Raw genomic sequence first — 12,952 nt, 5'->3', positions numbered from 1 at the left:
AAGTTTTTTTTGGTAGTTCCGCGTTTAGTTTTAAGTAGCGGCGCATGACTACAGTTTTTGTTTTCAGTGTATATATTTTTTTGTTCATTGTTTTTTTTGTGTTTCGCTGATGTGGTGTCTGTACCGCATCGCACTTTGTCGGATTTGTGTGCGGTTTCTGTACCACATCAAATTGTGTTTGTGATTACAGCGTTGGAACAGCGTTGTTGAAATTTTATGTTTATGTGTAAAAAATATATGGAGTAGATTAATTTTATTGTGCATTTTAGATGAATTTGTTTTTATGAATGATAACGAGAAGTAAGGCACGACTATTATCGGGCGAAGCTAAAACAAAAGAGGATAGCATAATGGATAAGGGGCAGTTTACTGACGGGAATAGGTTCGGAGATGAGATGGGCACATTTTTAGCAGGACAGGACGCCAGGGGCATTGATGAGGAAGGTGATTTGGACGCGATCTCAGAGCAGCGTTGCGGCCGTGATTATGATAGTGAAGTAGAGGATGAAACAGAGACAGGCACACAGGTCGAGACGGTAGCAGAAGTTTATAGTCAAACGAACGAGTGCAGACAGAGGCCAGCTCGGTCACGTCAGAGCTCTAGCGCCCAGGTGTCCAGAGTTACATCGCCCATGTTTGAAGAGGATCAAGAAGATGACGTAAACCCAATACTGAGCTTCCTACGATCAATGAAAGAAGAAGCTGACGAACAGCGTAAGAAGCAGGAAGAAGCTGACGAACAGCGTAAGAGGGAGAAGGAAGAAGAGGAGAAACAACGTAAGAAGGAGAAGGAAGAAGCTGACGAACAGCGTAAGAAGGACACGGAGGCAATAATTTCGCATATAGGGGAAATTCGTGGGGAATTATTAACAATAAAGAAAGAATGTGGAGAAGCAAAACAAATGTCAACGGTAGCACAAAAAGTAGCAGGCCTTGCCAAAACTGCAGCAACAGGGGCAATGAAAGTCGCGGAAGCAACTTCTAAACTCGCAGGGCGCTTGCGACGTACAACACAATCCCACTCAAAATCCCTAGCATTCTTAAAAACTCAAGGTAATATCGCGGTTGCGAACTCCACGAAACGAATGGAAGAAGTAGAGAGTCGGATAGCAAAACTAGAGCAAAACGGGCACACGAGCACTGCGCGTTCGGATACCCATGATGGAGTACACAGAATTGTGTCTCCGAGGAAAAGCCCGCCGTGCTCTAGCCCAGTGACAGAGTGCGGAACTAACAATGCACACGCAGAAACAGCAAGTAATAGCTCCAATAATTATAGCCCACTTAGGAGAGTGAATTCTGAGTGCCACTTCCACTGTGATACAGAGGTTGCACATCACAGTTATCAGCAAGATAGAACAGGACACTCAGCAGACGTGCAAGTATCGGAAACGAGTGACAACACCAGTGCGAGGATCAGACAGGATTTTGATCACAATCACTTCCTGTCGATACTGAAATTCCAGAAGTTCAAAGAAAATGGAGGGTCGATGCATCCGAAGAGCTGGGTGATGCAGTTTACAAATTCATTACCGGCATCATGGCCAACCCAGGCTAAATTAGAATTCATGTGTGGACACATCGAAGGCCAAGCCGCGGAAAAGATGCGGGGTGTGGCAGTGACGTGTCGGACTTATCAGGAATTTGTTGGTGCATTCCTGCGGACCTACTGGTCAAAGGAAACGCAAGATAGGATTAAAGAGGAAATAATATTTTGTCCTGAACTGGAAGTGTCCGGGCATAGGAGCGCAACCAAATTTCTTGATGATTTACTCAAGAAGAATCAATTTTTAGATAGTCCATATAGTAACGGAGAAATCATTAAATTTTGCTTTTCCAAATTGCCAGTTAGGTACCAACAGACACTTGTCGGCAAGTGTGGAGCTGACATAGAAGCATTCAAGATTCTATTGCGCGAACTCGAAGTAGTCTTTGATAAACAAGACGCAAAGGACAGGAAGAAGGGGCAAAGTAACAAATACCACCGGCCAGGAACAGAAGACGACAGCAGATTGCATAATCGCACTGGTCAGTTAGGAAACCAGGGTTACGGAAGTCAAGGTTACGCTATTCAAGGTTATGGAAACCAAAGACACGGAAACCAGAACGTCAGGGAGCAGGGTCAATCTAGACAAGGAATCTGGGATAGAAGGAATAACGAACGGCAAAGCGACCGTAATTGGAGAGAGCGACACCAAGGACAACGGTGGAACCAGGAGATTGAAACCAGACCCGCAAATCCTAATGCACGTCAGAGGAGGGGGAGCCTAACTAGGGATTGACGCCAGACTAGTGCGAACACAGGCCGCCGGAATTTCGCACGTAATCTCGGACCTGGCCAACTACGGATGATACATTACGAAGATTTATCAGAAATCCTGCTCGAGGAACATAAAGCAACTCCTCGACATGATCGGCAGCCTCTTATCACAGTAGCAATAGCTGAAAAGAGTCTGAATGCGATAATAGATAGTGGAAGCTACATAACAGCAATATCTGAGGCAGCATACAAGAGGTGCTCTCAGGAGATGGACTGGCCTGTCCTATCGGTTAAGAAAACCAAAATAAAAGGGGCATTAGCGGGTAAATGTACGGAGGTCACCCAACAAACAAGACTGGAATTCTCCTGCCAAGGACACAAAATAGAGTCTAACTTCTGGATCGTGCCAAATCTGGCGATCGACATGATAATAGGAACGGACTTCCTAAATGAACATGAAGCGATAGTTGATCTAGGACGAGGTGAAGTGGTTTTGAGGAAAGGGAATCCCGTCCACATTAAGTTCGACGATCAGCTGATCCCAGCTCAACTACCGTCTAACTGTGTTCGGATAAACTATGCGTGTCTGAAAGACAGAAAGGAAGAACAGGACGACGTTGCGGATAGGGGAGAGGACACGGATGAGAATGAAGTCGGAATAATGGGAGAAATAAAGGAGAAAATAGGAGAAAAAGTGGAAGCAATAAAGAATATAAGGGGCGAACACCGCAAAGAACTTCATAAATTACTAGTAGAACATGCGGAGGTCTTCCTTCCCAAGACAGGATCAATAAAGAACTTCCAATATGAATTTCGTGTACGTCCGCACAACCAGTTTCGTGTGCCACCCTATCCAATCCCCTTGGCATATCGACAGAAAGTAGCAGCTGAAATTACGCGAATGCTGAGTGAAGGAATAATAGAACCTACGGCTTCAGCCTATAATAACCCGTTAAGAGTAGTCGAGAAGGCAGATGGTAGTATTCGTTTAGTCTTGGACTCGCGACAAATTAATACCATAATAGAACCCGAAACAGACAGACCGGAACGATTAGAGGAACTCTTACAAAACTTCCATGGAATATCAATCTTCTCATCAGTTGATCTAAAATCGAGTTTCTGGCAGATCGAGCTCCATCCAAATTGCAGACAGTACACAGCCTTTTTAGCATTTGGAAGATGTTACCGGTTTCGTCGTCTACCATTTGGTTTGAACGTTTCATCTGCCGCATTCATTCGGGGGCTGGACGGCATACTAAGCGATAATTTGAAACGTCATGTCACCAGCTATGTGGACGATTTGCTGATCGCGGAGAAATCTTGGGGAGAGCACAATGCGGTCCTCGGTGAACTCCTAGCGACATTCAAGGAATACGGTGTGACTATCAATATCGAAAAATCGAATTTTGGGACGTCCTCTGTGAAATTTCTAGGACATATCATCACGGGTGAGGGCATTGCGCCAAATCCCGAAAAGATCGAAGCGATTGAAAAGTTTCCCATTCCTACGACAAAGAAGCAGTTAAGGGGGTTCTTGGGGATCATAAATTTTTACAACCGCTTTATACATGTCAAAACTCAGAGCAGTCCTCGGTTGCATCAACTTACAGGAAAGAAGATTCCTTGGGAATGGGATGAGGCGGCCGAATCCGAATGGAAAACATTAAAATTCGCATTATTACAAGCACCCATCCTATCACACCCTAATTTAGCTGAAGAGCTTTGCATAGTAACGGACAGTTCATACTCCGGTCTGGGTGTCATGGTGTTCCAAGACTATGTACATGAAGGAAACAGGGTGTGGAAGACAATTGCGTTTGCTAGCAGAGTACTAGCCAAGAGTGAGAGGAATTACTCAGTAACCGAGTTAGAGGCGCTGGCTATTGTATGGGCGTTTGAAAAATTCAGATACCTTCTGTTTGGTCGCAAGACGAGGGTCTACACAGACCACAAGGCACTCGAGTTCTTGATGACTGCAAAGCTTAATCACAGGCGGCTCATTAGGTGGGCATCGTATCTACAGCAGTACAATTTTTCGATAGAATATATCCCCGGCAGTCAGAACATCATTGCAGACGCCTTATCACGGTCACCGATCGGATTTGAGCACAACATGGAAGAAGATCTGGAGGAAAATCACTACTGCCTTTACTATATGCAGAAAGTAGCCTTTGAAAATTTTATTACCTGTAGTATGCAGGACATCAAGGAGGAGCAAGACAAGGACCCTGCCCTAGTGTTATTGAAACAGAAATGGATAGACAGAAGACACGCCACCATCAGGCAGTTCTACCTCTTGCGGAAAGGCATAATTTTCCACCGAAATTATACCAATGACACTGAATGGGGGGTATGCATCCCTGAACACCTAATAAACAAGGTTATATGGCATACTCACCTCAGCTATGGACACTTCGGACCACGCAAGTGCAATCTCAAGCTAAGGACCATGTGTTACTTTCGAAACATGGAGCGTCGAATTCGGAGGGTACTGTCGGTGTGTAAAGACTGCCAAAAGGCTAAGCACACTACTGTGAGCATGCAGGCACCATTATACCCAATCGTACCGACCAAATTAAGACAATTAGCAGCAACAGATTTGATGGGACCTTTGCCAAGAACAAGAAGAAGATATACTTACGTATTAGTGTTTGTTGAACTAACGTCCAAATACGTTACCTTTACGCCACTGAAGAGGGCGACAGGACGAACTGTATCACGAGCCCTCATCCGGGATTTCCTACCACAGGTTGGTCATGTGAGTAGAATCATTTCTGATAACGGGCCACAGTTTAAGTCAAAAACATGGAAGGAGATGTTGCGTCGACGTAAAATTGATCCCATTTTTATATCTTCACACCATCCGAGCTCGAATGCTGCAGAACGGGTTATCAAAGAACTCGGAAACTTGTGCCGGTTGTACTGTAACAAACAGCACACGACATGGGACGTTTTCCTTAAAGACTTCCAGGAGGTGATCAATGAGGCACCCCATGGGATAACAAAATTGGCACCCATTACAGTACTGAAAAACCGGATTCCTAAGGACTTGATAACCAAGGTCGTAAACTTCCCACCAAGGGCGCGAACGCAGCACCAAGCCATAGTGGATTTGGCTCTCAAGAGGATACGGGCTGCAGCAGAGGTCAGGAAGAGACGTGCCGACAGGGGAGCTCGTCTACGACACTTCCAAATTGGACAAAAGGTGCTCGTTAAGTCTTTCCGACTTTCGAACAAACAAAAAATGAAATGCCAAAAATTCTATTCTGTTTACAACGGCCCGTACCGTATAAGGAGAGCAGCTCACCACAATGCTTATGAATTGGAGACGCTGAAAGGAAAGAAGTCCATAGGACTCCACCACATATCTCACATAAAGGAGTTCGTAGAATAGTAGTAGTGTAAGAAATGTACATAGTAGAATAGGCAAATATATGAACCTTTGTTCGGGGAACAATAATCGTTACATTAATAGATTAAGATTGCTAAAGTATTAACACGCTGCGTTGTCTTGCATAAGAATTTACTGCTGCTATCCTCTTTTTGTTTATGTTTGCGATCTCCAATGTCGATGGAGTAGGAGACACTACCTTTTCATGAGCAATGTTTTTGTCCTTTCCTATCTGGTGTCCATGTTAAGGGATAAGGATGAGTGACGAGACGTCGCACAAACGGGCGCATACAAGAACGTGCTCTTAGAAGCGTTCTGAGAGGTCGTGATACGCTCCATAGCGGCCACAACCAGTTCGTGAGACGTTCATACCAATGCTTGCAGGCACGCGTCAGTGCACTGCACGATTGTGGTATATTGCGCGATTTCGAGGGTGAATATGGGCAGTATAGTTTTTGCAGAGCTGCGCCGGTATCGTTGTCTTGCAAGTCGGGGTGAACCTGTGAGCATTTGACTCTAATGGTGCCCTAGACGAGAGAAATGAGGGCATAAAAGCCTACCATGCTAATGTGCTGGTTGGGGATTTAGCGTGCTGCTCGTTTTTGTCACAGATGAATCACCAAGGAATTGTACTTGGCTATTCGTGACATACTGTGTAGCTGGCGTGTGTTGGGTGTCTGAATCCTCAACAGGAACCAGTCCTGGCTTGGTCATATTACATTGCTTCTGGAAAGGTGTACTTCGATCGCGAAAACCGCTTCACATAGAGAAGGAAGTTGCAACTATAAATTTATTGTCGTGTATAGCCATGGCTAACCCAGTCTCTGGAGTTTCAGTGAGGCGTAATGAAAACTCGGAGGTCATGTCGTACGGCGCGCACATCACTGTCGTCAATAGCGGCGAGCAGCAAGACATCTCAGCGTAACAGGAACTATGTAAGGGTATTGTATAAGGTAAATAAAAAAAAAATAAATAAATAAATAAATAAATAAATAAAATAAAATAAATAAATAAATAAATAAAAGGGAAAGTACGATACTAGGATAAGTTAAACTGTAGGATTTAACAATAACTAGATTAATATTGTGGGGGTTTTCTACCACAAGTGTGGCGCGCGCCTGTTGAGTTGCTATTTTTCAGGTCACCAAACCACAGACCCGAGATGGAGGGACGACGGGCGAGCGAAAGTAGCGTAGTTGCATGTTCTTTATAGCACAGTAAAACTTAGACCTGCATAACAACATAATTTAATTAAAAGACGTAGAATGTAGATCGTTGGGATATGGTAGTTAATTCTTGAAGCATGTCTACTGTCGATCTATATAATTAATAGTAATATTAGTGCGGGCCCGCACATTTAGTTGTTCATCCATTACAAAGCGTCAGTTATCACACACCATGTACTTACTGAGATCGGTCTCTACACGTATATCAAAATAAATTATTTCCATGTCTAGATTAGATGTTATAATGATTGCCATAGATTAATAACTATAAAAGTAAAATAAGAGTGTCTGAAATGACAGACCATCAATGTTTCATTAGGTAAATTTATTATAACATAGAAGGTCATGGGAAAAAGTTAGGCATAAGACTTTTGTAAGAATTGTACAGATGACGAGGAACGTGGCAATGCAGAGGCCAGCCAGCGCAAAAACAAGAGGTCTTCGGCTACCTGCTAGAGGGCGAGCGTCCCGTCCTACACGCTGACAGTCACCCGGCTGCCTACCTGAGGGATTACACGGGACCCTTGCCCCGCCACAAGCGAAAGTGGGGCTGGCCGTTGACCCTGACACGCGACAGCCTGCTAGCTCTCCGGACGCGGCAGCCGCTTGGAGGGATTCCCTGCGGCAGACCACGTTGTCGTGAGTACACGAAGAAGATCACATATCGTGTCAGAACCTGCGCCTCATGTGCCTCAGGACAGAAAGGGACGCTCTATACTCACCTGTTTGGGTTTTTACAACTCACTAGCATTGGCCGATCTGCATACACAAAGCAGTATCGTGCCACACTAACAAATGTATGGTCTCATGTCTTACTTCTCCTCTCTATTAGAGAGCAGTTTTTAACAATAGTCACTCCTAGTTCGATCCTGTATGGATGACCTCACACACTTGTGGAGTCACTCCACGTGCCATCATCCCTCGTCGAACTGCAATATTGGGAAATGTAAAGTTCTGTCCAGCGAGAGAAGAGACCTAGACTTTTGTATCCCAACAAGGAGATCTCAGAGACAATTAATCGACGTGAGGAGAACCTATCACTGTGTCTTCCTACCGTACTGCCGTGATCATATGCGTGGGTCTGACTACAATCTCAACAGCGTACTGCAGACACTCCAGAACTCCCTATTGCTGTTGCCACAACGTAGCAACTACAACCGACGTTTAGCCTTATGTGATGTCAGTACAGTGGAATCAGTGAAGTGCCACGGATATTTCTAACAATGTGATTTAGTGCCTCATTCTCAGCACAGTCGTGAACTTTGTGCAATGTGCACGCACAATTTGATGCCCCATGAACCTTGTTTTTTTTGTTTTTCTTAAATTTCTTTCTCTTATGTTGTTTCTGTAATGTATGTTATACCTTGTATGCGTTTGTGTTTTACACTGTAATTCTTATTACAGATTACTGTATTGTTCTCCACATCATGTTTTTTTTGTATTTTGTGTTTATTGTTGTGTGTATGCTAACAGTGTGCCTGAAGTCCCCATAAACTGAAGCAGATACCACCACTGTCATTGTGAATGGACCATCAGTTCAGGGAACATTTTGTAAAGGTTATTCTTGCTGCAGGGAGACAGAATGAATCGGAGGTTGTAACTAGATTCTGAAAACTCACAAAGAGATTGTTAACTTAAATATTATCATGTGTGAGTGAGGTCAGGTTAGTTTAATGATTAAAATTGTTGTAACATCTTGGGCATTTAATTGCGGAGCACTCCAACTCTGATTGTAAAGAATAAACTGCTCCATATTTGGCTCAGATGCCCGGGCCATGTTTAGAGCGTGAATGTCTGCGTGAATCGGTGTTTGGAAGGGGCTCCCTGGGTATGGATGTGTGATGTGAGTGTTAGTGTTCCATATTAAGAAGGTGAAGTTGGCTACATCATAAATAATCCTCCCTCTATGAGTTGCATTTTTCAGTTGCAATGATCTTTTTTATAGAGTGCGGTATGTGGAGTCACTTTGTAAGATTGTTCTTGGGCGATTGACTCACTACCTTGCTCCTAAGTGAGCCAACCGCTCACCAATTACAATCTCAAATGGCGTAGGGGCAATGAGAGGTGGCATGAGCCCCCTCTCATATTTCTATCTTACGATTCTCCTCTCTAGTTGCATGCGGTGGAGGGTTGCTTTTCCTTAACACGCGTACTTCCCACGCAGCGTCTCTCGTCACCCGGGTGGGCCAGTGACAGGCGGGCTCTGTGGAACTGGAGAGAGTTAAGCCGACGTGTGTGAGGCAGTCGAGTGAATGCTTTTCAGACGCCGACATTGTCAAGAGACACGCCCGCTGGGGTGTGAAGTAGCGGCTGGGCTAGAGGTTCCGTTACTTCAGAGAAACTTTGCGAAAACACTTTCTGGCGGGCTACCAGCGAGGCGTGGGAATGACTTGTGTACCCACGCAGTTGTGGCGGGAAAATTCCCGCACTTTCTGCAAAATCAGCACAGAAATTGGCGCCAAGAATCTCCATTGGTGGAATGGTAGTGCTCCGGCAATGGAGTGGAATTTCCGCCGGTTTTCGTGTTGCTGATTGGAACGTAACCACGACCACTGTCGTGGGGGCGGGAAGGTTGTGTGTTCGGCCTGTACGGGTGCTCTGAGTAGTCGGCAGTCGCCTTTCGGTCGAGGACGTCGGAGCAACCAGCCCTCGCCTGCGGTACGCCAGATCGTGTTCTGGGAGATAAGAAGACTGTTGGTAATGTACGTCCGCAGCACCGGCAGATAGGGATTTTCCTAGGTGATAATCAGAGCTCAGCAGAGCGCGCCTGTTCATCCTTTTCTAACTTTGTTCAGTTTCGAGTAGCAGCAATTACTATTGGGTTAGCTGTGTGTCTCTCTTGAGATTTGAGTGGAAAGGAATTGGCTCCACATACCACTTCGTCTTAAACCTCACGATCTAAGTTAGGGACAACTTCACCTTTACTGTGTTTGTATGAATCTCCAATTTTAGCCAATTTGATGTTTTATATTTCCTGTGTCTCTTTTACTATTCTGCGTTTAATCTTAATAAATCATATTGTTATTTTGGACAGAACTTTCTTTCTGTTAATCAATAGAGCAACCCTATCATTCCTCACTATGCTAATGAAACCTTTGTTTATTTAACTTATTTATCAAATTAAATTATTGCAGGTGCCAAACTCTCTTCTACTCCACTAGCAGGGTTGATTAGAGTCAGTTCGCGTATTTGTTTTATCCTTGTGCAACAGCAAAAGTCGGAGTTAGAATAGGGGGGGCTTAGAGCATGATTTACACATGTGGATTCTAGTAGAATTTAGTGATAAATACACTACTAGCCCCGGCACCTCGCAATCTGTTCCCTAGAACTTAGAACTACGTAAACCTAACTAACCTAAGGATATCACACACATACATGCCCGAGTCAGGGTTCGAAGTTGCGACCGTAGGAGTCGCGCGGTTCCGGACTGAAGCGCCTAGAACCACTCCGCCACGGCAGCCAGTCATATTGTAGTAACAACACCGCCATTCAGGTACCAGTTATTTTTGTAGCACTTTACCATCAGGTCCTTCGGAAGTAGACAATGCATGATCTGTCTTAGAACACCATAAATCCCCCAAAAGCAGAACTTTCTCGCGTCTTCAGGCGTACTTGGCCAAAATACGTCACGATATTAATCGTCACGATCCATGAAGAGCGCCAAGCCATCGAAAATTTCCGGTCCACGCAATCTTGACCTAGAACTCAGCTGGTCGGAAAGCGTGGGTTACCGTACTTATGACGTCACGTACTTGATGACGGAAATGACCCAAAGATGAGGTAGTTCCGCCACGCAGCTGTTGCGCCGCACTTTGCAGACTCGCCCGCCGGGAACAGTGTCCGGCGTGTCGCCTTGGCGCCTCTTGGAGCAGCGCCCCGGGAATTAATTAAACAGGGTCGGGGGAGGGGGGAGAGTAGATGGGGAGGGGGGGAGTGGCGCCGCGACCGCACTCTGACTCCCGAGTTGCCGCCGGCACTGCTTAATCGGCCGCGTCACCCTCCTGTAAATGCACGCGCCAGCTCGGGGGCGGCAGGCGCCAGCGCGAGGCACTGAAAACTGGCGCCACGAGCGCGGAACTTCCTGGCAGCCTGCCTCCTACCGGTCACCTGGTTCATGTAATTACTGGATATTTTATGAATCGTAGCCATTCCTTTTAAACCTCTTCTACACATCCACCTTGAAGTCCAACACATTGTAACATTTCTGGTTGTTGCGGCTCAGATAGCTTTACTGTCTTCCAATGCGGTAGGCAACTGTCGTCATGAAAAAGTATTGATCAGTGTTTTGAGGCCAACGAGAGGTGCGACTTGAAGCTCTGCAAACAGTTTTATACACTGAAACTTCCTGACAGATTAAAACTGTGTGCCGGACTGAGACTCGAACTCGGGACCTTTGCCATTCGCGGACAAGTGCTCTACCAAATGAACTACCCAAGCACGACTCACGATTCGTCCTCACACCTGGAAAGTGAAAATCTCATTCTGGAAACATCCCCTAGGCTGCGGCTAAGCCATGTCTCCGCAATATCCTTTCTTCCAGGAGTTGGGATTGTTTTTGGGGAAGGAGACCAGACAGTGAGGTTATCGGTCTCACCGGATTAGGAAAGGATGGGGAAGGAAGTCGGCCATGCCATTTCAGAGGAACCATCCCGGCATTTGCCTGGAGTGATTTAGGGAAATCACGGAAAACCTAAATCAGGATGGCCGCACGCGGGATTGAACCGTCGTCCTCCCGAATGCGAGTCCAGAGTCTAACCACTGCACCACCTCGCTCGGTCTTCCAGGAGTGCTAGTTCTGCAAGTTTCGCAGAAGAACTTCTGTGAAGTTTGGAAGGCAGGAGACGAGGTACTGACAGAATTTAAGCTGTGAGGACGGGTCCTGAGTCGTGCTTGGGTAGCTCAGTTGGTAAAGCACTTTCCCGCGAAAAGCAAAGGTCCCGAGTTCGAGTCTCGGTCCCGCACACACTTTTAATCTGTCAGGAAGTTTCATATCAGCGCACACTCCGCTGCAGAGTGAAAATCTCATTCCAGTTTTATACACTATTTGACCAAACGTATACCGACACATATTACGCTGAGATGACGAAAGTCATGGGATACCACCTGATAGCACATCGTACATCTTTTCCCCTCCTTAGGGCAGTAGATCGAGGTGGCACGGACTCAACAAGTCGTTGGAAGCCACCTGCAGGAATATTGAGCCCATGCTGCCTCTATAACCTTCCATAATTGAGAAAGTGTTGCCGGTGCAGGATACAGTGCCAAACAGACCTGTTAATTATGTTCCATAACTGTTCGATGCGATTCATATCGGCGATCTGGGTGCCCCAATTGTTCGCTCCAATTGCCCAGAACGTTCCTCAAAACAGTCGTGAACAATTGTGATCATGAAGTCTATGAATGGCTGCAAATGGTCTCCAACTAGGCGAATGTAACCATATCCAATCAATGATCGGTTGATTTGGACCAGAGGACCTAGCCCATTTCATGTAAACACAGTCCACACCCTTACTGAGCCACCATCAGCTTGCACAGTTGCCTTGTCGACAAATTGGGTCATGGCTTTGTGGGGTTTGCGTCACACCCGAATCCCACCATCACCTCTTACCAACTGAAATCGGAACTCGTCTGACCAGCCCACGGTTTTCCAGTCGTCTAGGGACCAACTGAAATGGTCACGAGCGCAGGAGAAACGCTGCAGGTGATGTTGTCCTGTTGAGAGGCACCCACATGCCTTGCCCATACTGTGGCATCAAGCAGTCAGGCCTGCAAGATGAGTGGTCTGCCAAGCGAGTGGATTCATTCTTATTTATCGAGTAACATGAACTCTAGTACTCACACTTAAGTTACAAGTTATCCTCCTATATGATTGCAGGCCGCGGTGGTCTAGCGGTTCTGGCGCTGCAGTCCGGAACCGCGGGACTGCTACAGTCGCAGGTTCGAGTCCTGCCTCGGGCATGGGTGTGTGTGATGTCCTTAGGTTAGTTAGGTTTAAGTAGTTCTAAGTTCTAGGGGACTTATGACCTAAGATGTTGAGTCCCATAGTGCTCAGAGCCATTTGAACCATTTTTTTCC

The sequence above is a fragment of the Schistocerca nitens genome, chromosome 1 (assembly GCF_023898315.1).
Source record: "Schistocerca nitens isolate TAMUIC-IGC-003100 chromosome 1, iqSchNite1.1, whole genome shotgun sequence".
Taxonomy (NCBI): domain Eukaryota; kingdom Metazoa; phylum Arthropoda; class Insecta; order Orthoptera; family Acrididae; genus Schistocerca; species Schistocerca nitens.
The sequence above is the reverse complement of the archived record's forward strand: the minus strand, read 5'-3'. Positions refer to the sequence as shown.